Raw genomic sequence first — 15,471 nt, forward strand, 5'->3', positions numbered from 1 at the left:
AGAAGGAAGTTATTCAAATTAAGAGAGAGTGAAGACTAATTATCCACTCCTGCAGTCTATGCTATAGAGTGGCACCATTACACTCATGAGAAAACATTGGAATTTGGGTCAGAAATGCCATAACTTCCACACAGGTCACACATGACCTGGCACAGCAGCCAAGCTCCTTCAGTCTTCCCCTGTTTGGAAGAAAACATGCTGCTCTCCTTCCTCTATGCATAGGTTTATGGTTACGTGTAACACGCTGTTATCCTGATTGATCTGAAAGCGATTATCTCCTAAGAGATTACAACAGATACTAACTGGGAATACAAACAACTTCCTTCAAGTGAATTTTTGCAAGATTGGTGAGAGTCTCAGCCAGCAATTTCCAAGCTGGCTGCTGGGACAAATGCAAAGTCTCAGGAATGCGTAAGTAAACACATTAGGCACAATGCATCCATTGGAGCAATGATTCATTAAAGAAAGCAGCCTCTGGAAACATGGAGAAAGCATGTTCAACACAGGAATAGATAATAGCTTTACCACTCCAAAAAAGGAAAGTAATTGTTTTAAGTTCACAGAATCACAGAGTTGTCACTCCTTACAAATTGGCCACCTGAAAATGTGTACTTTAGATAGCAATCCTCACTCTGCACATCACAGACCTGAATGCCAACATATTTCATCAGTTTTCTAGTTTTCAGGAAAAATAAAAAAATAATAAAAAGAATCCTGTCAATTCCAGTTCTCTTCACTTGGACTGGGAATTTCAAATAATCACAGAATTGCAGAATCATAGAATGGCTTAGGTTGGAAAGGACCATAAAGATTATTGAATTCCAGCCCTACTGCCATTGAGAGGTTGAGTTTGCTGACCAGTTTCAAGAGACAGTTTCACCTTCTCTTTGTTAAATATTAGCCTCAAGTAGTTTAAATTTCCATGCTCAGTGGAGAGTATAAAGTAGTATAGAAAGAAGTATAAAATAAATTCTGGATTCTTTGAAACATGAGCAGTGTATTTTTGAATCATGGCTCTGAAAACTAGCTGCCTGTGGGCACCATGCAAAGCAGGACTTGCTGCTCAGACCCGAGGCAGAGCCCTGAAGCTGAGGGGTTACTGGCAAAACCAATGAGACAAGGAAAGGGTTCCAGCAAGCCTCACCGAGCTGCAGATCCATAAGAAATCTTGGCCATAGCCCTGCATATCTTGGGGCATGAGTAATGTCTGCACTTCTGCCGTTACTCTGGTCTAACAAATGCCAGGCTAAATGGCTAGACCGTTACCCTGCCCGCTATGGGATGGATCCAGCTCCCACTGGAGCCAGCTGGAGCCTCTCCATGGGTGAAGTGGGGAGAGATTGGCCCCAGGGTTGCTGTTGTTTGCCCTTCTATGGTGCTCACTGCCTCCCTCCCACTGTGCAGGGACTCAGAAGGAGCCCGAGGTCAGGAGATGAGGGCAAACCCTGGAGTCTGCAGCAATTCCTTGCAAGGGACAGAACTCCTATTTAAGGAGAGAAACTGAGAGGGTTTTATGACTAGGTCCAGAAAGAGGCAAAGAAAAACACCCATGTAAGCAGTTCAAACCAAAGCAGATGGTCTTTGAGTTATAGTCAGCCTGTCCCTGGAGAACTGCTGGATGGCAGTGCCAAGGTGCACCCCAAAACTTGTTTGTTTGAGAAAGTTTCACCCGCTGACATTGCAAGTAGGAGGGTAATACTGGGAGGTCTCACTGCAGAGCAAGGCTTTTTTCCTCCAGCTACTGTATTGAATCAGCACAAGGACGGTCCCCACCCAAAAGCTTGGAATTAATCTTGGAATCTCTGTTCCCCAGGCTGTAAGTTTTGACCCCCTTTGGGAAGCAGGGCTGGTAGAAAGGAAACACTGGAAGCCTAGAGGAGCAGTGATGGTTGACAGGAGACCAGTGTTGACAGCAGATGAGTGTTTCCAAGATGTAGGGATGAGCAAAAGGTTTTGTTTACAGACTCTTAGGGCTTCTTTGGTTCAGGGCACTGAAATGTAATACAATCCCACTCCCTTCCCACCCAGGATAGGAATAAGGGTTTGCAGTGCAATAGGAATCAAATTCTAGTTCACAGACTCCAAAGATTATCTGAGGGCTCCACATTCAGCTCTCTGTGCTTGGCCTTCAACTTCGTGCACGGGGAATATTTTGGGATTGATTCTCATTTATGATCAACTTTCCCTGCTGCCTGGATACATGCTACAGAAAACAGCAAATAGGAGAGAAACCCCAGCCCTGTAAAATAGGAATGGGGGAGAGTGAAGTTAGAAAACTGACAACAATGAGAGAAAAATCTAAAACTGTTTCTAATTCATTTTTTCAAGTGTCAAGGTTTCAAGTTATGTCCTTTCTGATTTAATTTTCCCAATTAGTGGCAGATCCTCAGCTGGGCAAACTGCTCTGGTACCACTGTATTTTAGGACGTATTTTGTTCCCACCACAAATGAAACTGCTATTGATTTTCATGGCTTGGAGTTTCCAGCATCTGTGCTGAAATCTGTGGGTTTCACACTCTGCAGGGGAGCAAATATTGGCTTCAGACACAGTCTTCATTGAGGTTTTTATGCAAGGAAACATTCCAATAGCTCAAAGGCTTCATTAAAAAAAAATGCTGGTTCTGCAGCAGATTTCAGTTAAGACTTACTCTTTCCTCATGTCAGTACCAGCAATATGAAATAAAAATGGCAAAGGGTTCCTTATTAAATTCAGAGAGGTGAGGTCAGAGGTTAAGAAGCTCTGGAAAACAGGAATCCTGAGGATGCACGTCTGGTTCATGTCTGATTTGGAAAGTTGCTTTGTTTGAGCCCTTTTAGTGATGGGGTTCACAGAATGGAAACAATGGCTGCTGACAGATATGAAGAAAAGCCCTACATCTGAGAAGAGAAAGAGAACTGAGATTCCCTCCCTGGGCAGTGGAGATTCTGCCTGTCTTTTGGTGGGAGGAGCTGCTCCCTCGGGATCCCAAAGTCAAATATGTCACTCAAACAACAACAACAACAGCAACCAAACTGGGAGATCTGATATTATTATTTCAAATCATTGCAGATGTAAGGACGACAAATAAAGACGCAGATTCTCGTGGCTTTCTCGATGAGGAAACACAGTAATCTGCCTACTGATGCTCTGCAAAAATCTGACAGGACACTCAGTGTCAGTGCCAACAGATGCTGAGGACTGGAAAAAAAGTGTTTGGAAACATGTGGGAGTGAGAGAAAACACCTCCCCTGCCTCTAAAGGGTGATGCCATTATATTCAAGACTGTGTCTCTGCATTCTTCTCTCCTCTCCCTAGAGAAAACAGCTTCCTTACTTCTACCTTCACAGCCCTGCACTGCTCTGATTGCTGGCAGGTGCAGATGGATGGAGCTCCAAAGGCAGGAGCCCCTTGGTGCTGATCCTGCAGAGATGTTGGCACCTGGTCTGCTGCAAAGAGCTCCTCCAGCTCTTCTCCAGGTCGGGGACAAGCATTCACAGGCTGTTCCATTTAAAGAAAGAGCCAGTGTGCATTCCTCTTGGATACAAGTTAAAATATCTTCCGAGAAAAAAAGAAATCGGTGTTATTTTCTCTCAGATAAGTTGTGTAGGAGTATAATAGGGATATAATTACCTTAAATCAGACACAGACCACATAAGAAACAGATATTTGTTCCTTTTAGAGATTAGGGAATCTTGCAGACTGCCTAATAGGAAAACAGGCAATGTATCTTAGCATATCTTAGCATAAAGCACATTAGAACATTGCTCAGGAAATAAGTAGATTTTATGACTTTTAGGAACAAAATATATAAAGTTTTGTTCTTTTTTTTGTTTTTGTTTTTTGTTGTTGTTGTTTAATTAATCATAGACTATAGCCGGATTTCACTTATTTTCAAAACTTCTAGCCTCCAGTATTTTTTTTTCTGGCCAGCTACACCTTCAAGGCTGGACGTGGCTCTTGGCAGCCTGGTCTGGTGGTTGGCAACCCTGCCCATGGCAGGGGAGTTGAAACTAGACGAGCTCTGAGGTCCTTTCCACCCAGGCCATTCTATGATTCTGTGATTCTAGTTTTGCCTGGTGGTTTGAAAGAACAGAGATTTACACCCAGCGCCCACTGCACAGCCATCAGCAGCTGCCCCTGAGCAGCCAAATGAGGGTTTCTAGTTCAGCACTTCTGAAGAGCTGCTGAGCATCTCCTTGAACACGTCAAAGCTGGAACACCTCAGGACCAGGGGCTGCTTCCCAGACGAGATCAGTCCCAGGAGTACCATTTTTGCCTTTTTATTTGACCTTGTGTCCTAAAGCCGGCTCAGGAGAGGCAGGAACCTTAAAACATCCTTCTGGCCTCTGCTTAGGAGAGATTTTCTGGTTCATTAAAGCCTTGATGCATTAATGGCCTGTGTGTGATTTCAGAGACTGGTGCGCCGAGCTCCTGCAGCTCAGGCCTGGAGCTTGTTAGTGTAATTTTCTACAGATTAGCAAGCATTGATTCCACTGGGCAGCTGTGGGGAAATGCTGTTAATCTCTCCTGACCGCTGCGGCCGTGCATGTTGGTGGAGGGCACCTGCTGGGGTCTGCACTGCTGCAGGGAGGTGCAATTCCCAAGGAAAGCTTTTCCTTCAGAAAGAGTGCATCGAAGCACTCGAGAATCATTAGGTAACAGCAGCTTCTTTGAGTCAGATGCTTCATTTTGCTTCCCTCAGGTTGTCTGAGCCCTGGAGCCTTTCCCCTGAAGACAGATATTGGCTTCAGTTCACTTTTGGTAACTCCATAGGGTCAGACAGGCAAGAATCAGGTGGAATTTTATGTGGTGGAAAGACAGCATCTATATTTTAACACAGATTACTTGTGTATTATCACACAGTAGAAAAAGAAAACCAACCTGGATAATTAAATTTCCCAGCCAGAAGGTGGAAAGTACTAAAGCTAAGCAGAGGTGGTAATTTAATTTTCTGGTTACAAAACAGGACATCCTTGGTAGAAATAAGGAATGAGTGCTGACTCCTGGACCAGTGTTTACAAACCAAATCTCATGGCATACATATGTGTACAGTATTCTGTAACACACAGGGCAACAAAGTGCCAAATTCTACATTAGGGCCACCGAAGGCAGGTCTTGGATGCTGGCTGACATGTTTTTAAAGCTTTTTATCAATGCTATATGAGACATGGAGCAAAGGATCTGAGCACTGCCCTTCAGTTTCCCTTTCCCAGCACACAATGACTGTGCCTGACCTACAGCTTTACACAGGTTAAAGGCCAGCAGAGCCTAACCACAAAATGCTATCAGCTGTATGTCAGCCACCTCCAAAATAGGGAAACAAGGAAACCTAGAAAGAGAAAAGCAAAGCGCATCAGAAAGGACAAATTGTTTGGACAGCCCAGGCATTGTTTTTGTATCTTCAGCTAAACCGGGGAAATGGATTTGTTGGTCCTGACAACAGAGCCCTTTGTAGGCTGCAGGAGAAGAGACCCTGGGGGCTGGAGAACAATGGGCTTCCCATGACACAGGGATGGATTGCCTTCAGGAAGCGCGTGTGCATTGCTCCGAGTGATTGAATTCCAGAATTGCTTTTTCAGGATCATCTAGTTATATTACAGACTCTATCATGGGCCTTTAAGTGGCCACAATCTCTTTTACTGCAGTAATGGAATAACCACTGCTTAAAATGATGGTTATTTTTTTAATATGGGCTCAGCAGCCAGCACTGGCGTCGTTCCTCTTGGACAGCAAAGTCAGAACGCCGATTTGCTGAGCAGGGCAGCCCAAGAGCTGCCCAAATGTGCAAGAACAGAGGCAGGATCAAGTGTAAATCAATTCCTTCTTTTCAAACTGGCCGTTTGCTAGGGTGGATTAAAATCTCCTCTTTATTTACAAACATCAGCTCACTGAATAAACGACTGAGGGCTGTAACTGTTGATCTATGGTAAGGCCATCTGAAACATCAAAGCAAAGGCTGGTGGTGAGGAAGGGCTAACAAGCCATGGTAACTTGCCTCTCTTCCTTCCCAGCTCGGCACAGCAGCAATGGCTCAATCAGTTCAGCTTCTGTGAGCATATTTTAGCAGCATAGTTTGCAACTTTTATGGGCTGAAGATTAAATACCAAAGGCAGTCTTGACGGCAGCAAGCACAAATCTCCTGAATTCCTCAGCTCCACAGTGCTGTTTGCTTCTATGCAGTGAATAAATACGGAAGGGCAGACACAGGAGATGAAGGGGAGGTGAGACCTGGGTTTTGGAGATCGATGCTGAAGGCACTGGATTATTTAGGCCCTCTGGGCTGAATTTAGCAATTAAAGCCACTGGTGCAAGAAGTCAAAATGGCTTTATCAGTATCATCAAAATGATATAAAATTCCTGCTCATTCCTCACTTTATGTTAGTAAAGAGATTCCTATATCCCCTCAGTCTTGGGACACAATTGAAGATGCCCCCTTCAGGTTCACCCTCTGATTTCCCAGGCTGCAGATCCCCCAGACACCAATCAGCCACTCTTCCCCATCAGTTTTGATTTTCCTCAGTCCTATTCGAATGCAGACAGTTGTTGCTTTTCATTTCATTTTGCCCCTTCCCCTCCCCTTTCTGCCAGGTTAAAAACACTAGAAGGAATAATTCATATTTTCAGATAAAATCTTCCACCAAACACCTCCGACTCCAGAACTGGGGCACTTGCAATAGATTTCAGATTCACACAAGAAATTACCCTCTTTTTTTCCTTCAAAAAATTAATACATATGCAAATCAAAGCTATCAGTGACTTAGATTCTCATCAGAAACCATAAATAACTACACAAGCTATTGACAGAAATACATATTGAAAACATGTTTCATGTCCCCTAAAAGCCATAAAGCAGACTAAAAGGAGGGGAAAAGTTGACAGGTTCCTCTTGTTGCCACTCCTTTCATAATTCTATCTACTCCATTCTCCTATCCTACCTTGACATTTACCATCTGCACCCAAATGGGCACATTTCCACCAATGAGAGAGGACAGGCACAATCCAGAAGAATACCTTTCTTCCCTTCTGTGTCTGGCTACCGACACCAGCTGTGAATGACACTTGAGCAGGGTTTGCAGCACATATTTGCCTAAATATAGCAACCCAGAGTTTTCACAAAACTATCAAGGCATCAGTTTAACCTGGCATGGCAGATTTGTTCTGCAGTCATGAAAAACTTTGAACTATCACATTCTTACGTGCTGACCACTGGACAATAATGTGATGTGGTCTCAGCAGTCCTTTTCCTTGCTACACGGGCAAATACTATGCCACAAAGTAAGTGTTACAACATTCTCAAGACCTCTTAGCTCTGTTCTTTCTTTGCCTTTTGAACCAACATCCTGTCTTAGGTCCTTGCATCTCCATCACACACGAACACCACAGGGCCACCACCTGTTCCTGTGAAGTGCTACACATATTTCCCACATTTTGAGAGCAGCCCAAAGGAAAAAATCAAACTATGTGCACTGAGTGTTTCAGCAATCTTCAGGTGACGTTTGCTTACATGTGTAAAAGCAGAGCAGTGTTTGCAGAAGGCTTCAGGCACACACTTAACTTCAAGTGGGTAAATCTCACGGAAAGAGGGCTGCCACTAAAAATTGCCCATGTGCTTAAAATTACAGGACTGTAGGGTGCTCCTGGTTTGAGATCCTGGACCACAAAACACAGAAAGGAAATCTGCCAGGCTTCAGATGAACACAAGGGCCAATTTAATCTCCTTAGAAATGTGCGGCTGACTTGATACAGATTTTCTGGTGCACAGATCAAAGAAAGAGTTATATACACTGGGCTAGCGTGTACTTCCACATGTGAAACAGGGGAAAAATGGAACAAATGCAACAAAACAAGGATCGGGATCTCAATCTCCACAAGATTGCCTACATTTTGTAGAGAGGCTTGGCTGCTGGCTAGCAGCAAGAGTGGGGAGCGCAGGAATTTTGTTGCTGTCTTGTGATTGCCTCACACGGCCCACAGAGAGCTGCTGTAACTCCTGCCATGAGCATTTGCTGCCTACTTCTTTAACCTCCTTGGAAAAATGGATTCCTTCAGCCTCCTGGGAGAAGTGATTATGAAGAAGTGATTCCAGATGGAAGAGGGTGGCTTTTGTCTTCATATCATCTGTATGGCACATATGGCATTTGCTTAGGGAACTAGGTGACAAGTTGTATAGCTCTCTGAGGTCACTGCTGAAATCAAAGAGTAAGGAAAAGAGCTGGCTTTGAAGCTTGTGGTTTGTTTGGATTATCTCTGCATGTAGGCATGTGGCATACTGCATGGCCCCTTGCATGAAGGAGTCCCAGTGGTGTCCTCTCAGTAGTGTAAACTGGGACAGCACAGCTCCATCAGCCAGACCCTTCCATCAGCCTGCCCGCTTGTCCCAGAGGAGACAGGAGACAGCCTTGTGCCTGCCTGGATTGCTGGGTCTGGGAAATAAAGTAATAGCGTCTGCGGGAGAATGTAAGTGGCAGGACAGAAATGTGCTCAGAGCAAGAATCTGAGGATTTGGTATTTTTTGTGAGCTGTCATAAACCAGGAATCTGTATTCTTCCCCAGACAGGTCCCTGACAGCAATCAATAACGAGAAAAATGAAGTGAACTGTTGGCAGCAGGATTTAATATCCCTTCAATACGGTACTTTGTTTTATTTCTCTGTCTGGCTGTCATCTACTGGGACAAGACCTGGGAGAAGGGAAATAAAATCCAATTTTTGTTGCATCTTCCACAGTAGGAGCAAATCTATCATATGCCACGAGGTTGCATCACTTCAACAAATAACTGCTCTGTCCGCTGCCTGTCCCTACCCCCCAAATTCTTGAAAACCTCTAAAAGTTTACATGTAGCTCTGCTTTGACCTGGAAAACAAGAGATGTCTAATCTACTGCTAAGGATTAACTTTTCCAAGGTGCATTATTTAACTCATTACTTCGGTGCTCAGCTGAACTGTCAGATTTGGTCTCTGTTGTGACACTTGGAATAATCTCCAATTAGACACAACAGATTGTGCTGGGAAACCAGACAGAAATCAGCACCGAAGCTGAATGGGCAGGCTGAGCACAGCCCGTGCTCGGGTCGCCCTGCTTTGCATGACTAGCCATGACAAGATTTGCTGGGAGGTATGTGATGTGGGCCAGCAGAGCAATGCAGGTGTCAAACCCTCGGCACACTTGCTGTGCAATGCGAGGAGACAACAGGCAAATTCCTCAGTGTAGTACAAAGGCAGGGGCTGTCTTAAGGGCAAATGCTGGCTTTCCGCTGACTCCAAGGAAAACAGCTGCCTCTTTCTGCGAAGTCACAACAGTTTCCTCATGGCAGTGAGATACTGGCATTATCTGTGGTACTAAAAGGCAACAAGGGGCACAGAAGCATTTGTTTGTGCAAAACAAAATGAGATCTAAGACTTGGATGCTCTCTGGCACAGCTAAGATTTATTCTGAGATCTGTTCTGACCGCAGAAGGGCTTCAAAGCAGTGCTTATCTCAGGGAGGGGTGATGCACCCACAGCCAAGGCTGCTTTACAGAGCTGTGTAAGACCTTTCTGCTCCGAGTGTTTAATAGGACAATCCCCATTTCATCCTCAAATCCGCTGTAATTTTCAGAGTACCAACTGAGACGGCTTATGCTGAGATTTGCAGAGGTTTTGTTGCTGTAATTTTGTGTTGAACCCTCATTTAAGACATTGTGGATGTTTCCTTTACAGACTCTCCACTCCCTCTACCAGGAAAACATGTGTTTAGTAAATAGCTCTGATGACATGAAGCACTTTTTATTGTTTGAGTTAAATGAACGTAACAGACTTAATTAGTTACACATTTCCCAAGCAGGAAATGGGAAACCATTAAAACCACTGCACTGAAATATCCTTCAATTAGTGCTTCTTCGCACATGATTTCAGTTTTATTAATCTGCCTATTCCCATAGGCAGGGTGTGCATGCACACAGTGCAAGCAAAGCTCTGACCAGATCAACAGGGCTCCTGGTTTCGTGGTTCCACCACCACAGTTTGGGAAGGAAAACTGGAAACTGGCACGCCACCCAAATCATTGCTGACCCATCCACCAACCAATCCTACCACTGCTTTTGGTGCCTCACCTGTGGTCAGTACTAGCCAAGAAGAGAAGGAACAGGAATCAGAGCCCCTTGGATTAAAAAGGGAAACTGAAGCCATGCAAAACTCTGGTGGGCATCTGCTTTCCTGTCACCTACAGCTCAACAGGCAACATCTGACCTTTCAGACAGATTTTCTCCATAACAAGGAAAGAAATAAAAAAGGCACAAGGATAGAGGACGAGCACACAGAAAGCCTTTTAATTTGTGTGAGTTCAGAGCGATATGGTCAGAGGATAACAAGTATGATGTACTGCTCATATCAGTTCAGGGCCATGTTGAAATAAACATAGCCATTTAATTAATGAATGTACTTAGAACAGGGAATAAAGAGATAAAAATCACTGAGAGGTGTAATTATTTTGACAGATGCAGCCAATAAGGTCCTGTAATTCCTCATGGAAGGATCAAACTGAGCTCAGGGAAATGCAGCCATTCCACAGACAGGCTCTCTTTGGGGCTCTTGTGCCTTGGCCATAAGGGCTGGAATTTGTCCTTCAGTAGGACTTCATTCAGGGAAAACGGAGGGAGGTGACCTCATGCCACAAACACTGTGATGTAGGTTTGTAGGACAGTTCTCATAGATGTGCTTTTCTGGGACACTTAATTCACCCCTATGCTAGTGCAAGTATGTACAGCTGGCCACAGTCTCTGCTTCTAGCTGCTCTGTAAACATCATCTGTGCTGACAGGTTTTGCAATTACTTAGCAAGATATAAGGAAGGGGGGGTAGGGGGGGGAGGAATACAAACTTACTATATCTTTCAAATGGACAATGTTTTAGTTTCATGCCTTTTTCTTCTAGTGGCAGCCATTTGAACCAAGCCTCCAGCCAGGCCCATGGCATCTTAATCTTAGAAGACATCAGGATTTAAATATTTAGATGTTTCTCTTACATTACTGATTACTGCTCCAGGCTTCCCAAGTGACAGATCCACGCACTTTACTACATGGTGAGACACACTGCATTGGATGGCAGCATCACAGTGGGGCCAGGCTCTGCCCCAGAACAGCCCGCTGTTTCTGCACTGCCCCTGGCTTGCAGGTCTTTAACTCTGCATGGCACGTTGTGTGGAAACTTCTGCAGTGGCGATTGAGAAGTCAGAGCTGAAACTTTCTGGAGATATCTGCCACTTGGGATGAATATAGAGACAAGCACTATTTCTGAGTGAGGTCTGATTGTGTTTGGAAATTAAATCTATTTGCATAAGCTCTTTGCAGCTTAGCAGCTACGGATAAACCTGCTGTAAACCCGAACAGCATTACTGCTTGTTTGATATTGAAAACTGCAGACACACATTTTCTAATTTCAGGAAGATGTTTACTTTCCTATCTGATAGCATCTTGCCTTTTCTGATGCTTCATTTCTTCCATTTCCAGATACAATTGATTCTTCCATTACTTCAGTCATATCAAATATTGTGAAAGAAGAGTTACACAGAAATACTTTGTTAATAGTACTCAGCAGTAACAATCCAAAAAGCATTCTAAAAACTCTAAAAGCCACTCAGAAAAATAGATAAGATTCATTTAATTTATTTTAGTGATGCTATTGTCATCTTCAAATGTCATACCATTTTCTCTTCTTTAAAAGCCAATTGAGAATCTGACTGCAATTCTTTTAGCCATTTTGCTACAACTGTTGATCTAACTTGAAAGGATGAGTGTTTTTATTGCACAGAAGATGTCACAATAGAAACAGCCTTGCTCTAGAATACAAGGATCCTCCACCTTTTAAAAGCGTAGCTTGGTGCAGCAAACTGAGATTAGCTTGGGGATTTGGAGCCATGTTACAGTATCACTGGGAGATGCTTTGGGCTACATAATTAAGAATGTTTTAGTAATTTCTTAAGAATCCAATTGTTCAGATTAAAAAAAAAGAAGAGTTGTTTTCTTTTTCTAAAATGAAGACACTGCAGTGTTCATGCATATAATGCTTTCTTAACAGCAGGAAGAAGATGCCTAGACTTTGCTGCCCATGTAATGATTCATGAAAACATCTGCATATGCAGGCTGAGGTTCAGGAGGGCAAGTGATGATTGATACAGAACCTCCCACAAAATGGAGACTGGGACCTCAGCAGCATCTGGGTGTCTAGCTGGTTCCTGGTTTGCTATACTACTTGCTAGTGTAGGTATTATGAGTTGCCTGGGATACCACCTATTTTTCTACCTTTTACAGCATTGATTAATGTGAGATAAAGACTTTCCACTCACTTTCACATTCCATTGACAATTTCTGATTCAGATTTGTCTCCAGAGGCATAAACCACACGTTCTACACAAGAAAATGGCATAGAATAAAGGCTGTGGGACTTTAAAATCTTTATCCCACATTTATTCTTCTACATGGATAACCTGACACTGATGTACTGCCTTTTTTCTCTACTAAATATCCATCTGAGAATAGAAGACACTACACAGATACTAAAAGGCCTCTTAACATTGGCTGAACTGCTTAAGATGAAGGACTTTCTCCCAGAAACTTGTATGGCCTCTCCTACCTTAAAAGAAACTCTATCCATGTTTCATTGACAGCTAGAAACAGTACAGCTGTAGCAGATGCTGCTACTGCATTAACACAATATCATGAAAAAGTTCTTAGGATAAATTTCCACAGCAGCCATTACCTGTCCTCAAAGCTGCCAGACTGCAGCTGAAATGAGGGAACTGTTCCTCTGATGTTCATGCAGAGATGTTCCACAGTTGAGCACTTCAGACACTGTCATGTAAGGCAATCTTTCTTCCTAGATGAAAACAGTAGGCAAAAATGGAAGAAAGTTACTGAACATGTTTGTCATTAGCCATACGAAGCTCTACAGGATAAGGGCACACATATCCCTTTACATGATGATGTGAAAAAGCACTCAGCTATATTAAAATCATGACTTCAAAGAAAAAAAGTACACTAAGCACAGGGGAAGCATTTCAGCAGATCTCATATGGAACAAAATATTTGCTGAGTCTCAGGCAGACCTACTACTGTGAGACCTCCACCATCACCAAGGAAATACCCTCTTACAAGCTTGCTGGAAATGGTGGGGGCTTCCCAAGAATATTCTTAAAGTTCATCCTAGCCCAGCAAATCTGCTTTGCAGACACCTCCTCTTTGGTTTCCCCAGGCTCCCTCACTGCTCTACACAGCTAGCTAGGAGACCTGTCCTCCAAACACAACGTGGGAACAGCTGGTAGGGATATGTTCAAACCTTTATACAAAAAATAAAAGCAACACATAAAAACCAAACCAAAACAAACACAAACGCCAATCACACTGCGGTGCTACGAAAAGCACCTGATTATAACCTTTGTTCATCTTCAATTAACCTCACAGACAAAACAAGAAGTCTAGTCCAGAAGTGCTGATGGAGTGAAAGGCAAAACACAGCTAGAAAAATCTCCATTGCTGCAGAGCTACAATGAGCAAAGTGGAAAAGAAACAAACCAAATCCAACACCTGTATCTGCCATGTTAGCCTGACACGTCACTCACGGAAAACTCCTTTTGTAGCAGGCAGGCATTTATTGAGGCACACATCTTTGATCCACAGTGCACTTTTGAAGAGAAGTTTTAGCAGCTTAGTGGAGAGAGAAATAAAAAGAAGAAAATGATGAGTTTTTTCATATGCTGAGTGTTCAGAGAGCTCCGCAATGGAGTGTGGAAATAAACAACTTCTTGCAGATACTGCCCTCATGCTGCCTTCTAATTGAACTACATAGATCAAGGAGTGCTGCAGGAAGAGGAAAACAATATGGTGAAGAATTTAAATGAGTCATAGGAAGAGATTAGCAAAGTTGCAGTCAAGTCAGGATACCGTTGTAAATATCACTGATCATAGATTTTGGCATATATTGCCTGCATCAATTCATACAGGCATGGCCCCAAGCCTGGCTCCACATCCTTTACTCCTTTCTTGTATGTTAAGGATGTCACTGCAGATCACTCTTGTGTGAGCCCTCACTCCTGGTGTAGCATCTGCACACACAGATAACACCTACATGGACAACTCCAGTGCAAGGCCTGGGAAGCCATGTCCAAGGCAGCCAGCTCATGTGGTGTAAAGCCCTTACAACATGCATTGAAGCCTGAGAAAGAAATCCTCTAAAACTTGGGTCTCCCCATCTCCCTGTGAAGGGACTTTGTCCCATCAGCTTTTCCCTCCCCTAAGCAACAGAAGTTGCAACACATCCCTTCTTCTCACTAAACACAAGCACATATTCCTAAAAACCTCTGTCTTCAAAGAGGGCAGGCTCTCCCCAGGAACAGCCCAACTGCCCACAGGCAAAGGAAAGCACTGTGTTGTGTTTTCTAATTAACTACTCCCTATTGTGACTCACTCTGTCAGTCCCCAGCTCTGCTCCTACTCCCTGCTTCTTCACCTCACCTGGCTGTTTCATCCCAAGGGGCTCAGCCCGCAGTGTCAGCACCACGTACAAATAACCTCAGATCCCCAGAGCTATCAGATAATAAATAATTATATTGATTGTACCCCGAAGAGTCCCAAACGCCAAAGGCAAAATCAGAGTTCCACTGAAGTCAGTGGGAGTTTTGCCAGAAAGCTCAATGCTGGCAGCTTTTCATCCAACATTTCTTTCACATTAGATTTAATTAGAGGTCAGTAATGAGGTACTTTTAAAATCCTCCACATCTGGTGAAAGAGAACCGTGATTAGAGTGTACAGCTATAATTCACAAATTGGATTGTTAGAACTAGTTTTCCTCTGCTTTTTTTCCCCTTCTTTGCCAGGAATAACACAATTAAACTCAGCGTCTCCATGCATAATCCAGTCAGGAATGACCAAAGGATGGGGGTGCTGCAGAAACCTGCTGCAGACTGCGGAGGTGGAGGCCTGACTGAGGGTTCTCCTTTCAGTTTTGATGAAATTCTGATTACTTTACTTATGGTGCTTTACAAATTACATATTAACAACAAGTCATGCCAGGAGATGCCTTCAGATGGAAAAGAAAGTGAAGAGGCAGTTAGAGGAAAAAACACCCTTTTTCCTCCATCAGGTTAAAGAACACAGGCATTTTTCTTGCCAGTGTCCTCAGCTCAAGGCTGTGCTCCTGGGAAATGAGCGCCCTTCAGCATGCCAGAAGTGAAGGGGCTTTGGTTCTGCTGCAGGATCTGCAGAAGCCCACGTGGTGACACAAGCCTTGCAATGCCATGCCCCACCATGATGCCTTGCTGCCTTAGTCCTGATCATGCCTAATAGTGAGCCTGGTTAAGCTCTACATTCAACTACTACAACATTTAATTCCCATCCGAATGACTGAGTCTGACAGATCTCTCCCTGAAAACATCCAGGAATTAGGAACTGAATAGAGGAGAGCATTTCATTTATTTTATGACACTGAGCAGCAGTAAGAAAGTACAAACACCCAGAACTGGA

Source organism: Lagopus muta, chromosome 12, assembly GCF_023343835.1.
Source record: "Lagopus muta isolate bLagMut1 chromosome 12, bLagMut1 primary, whole genome shotgun sequence".
Classification (NCBI taxonomy): domain Eukaryota; kingdom Metazoa; phylum Chordata; class Aves; order Galliformes; family Phasianidae; genus Lagopus; species Lagopus muta.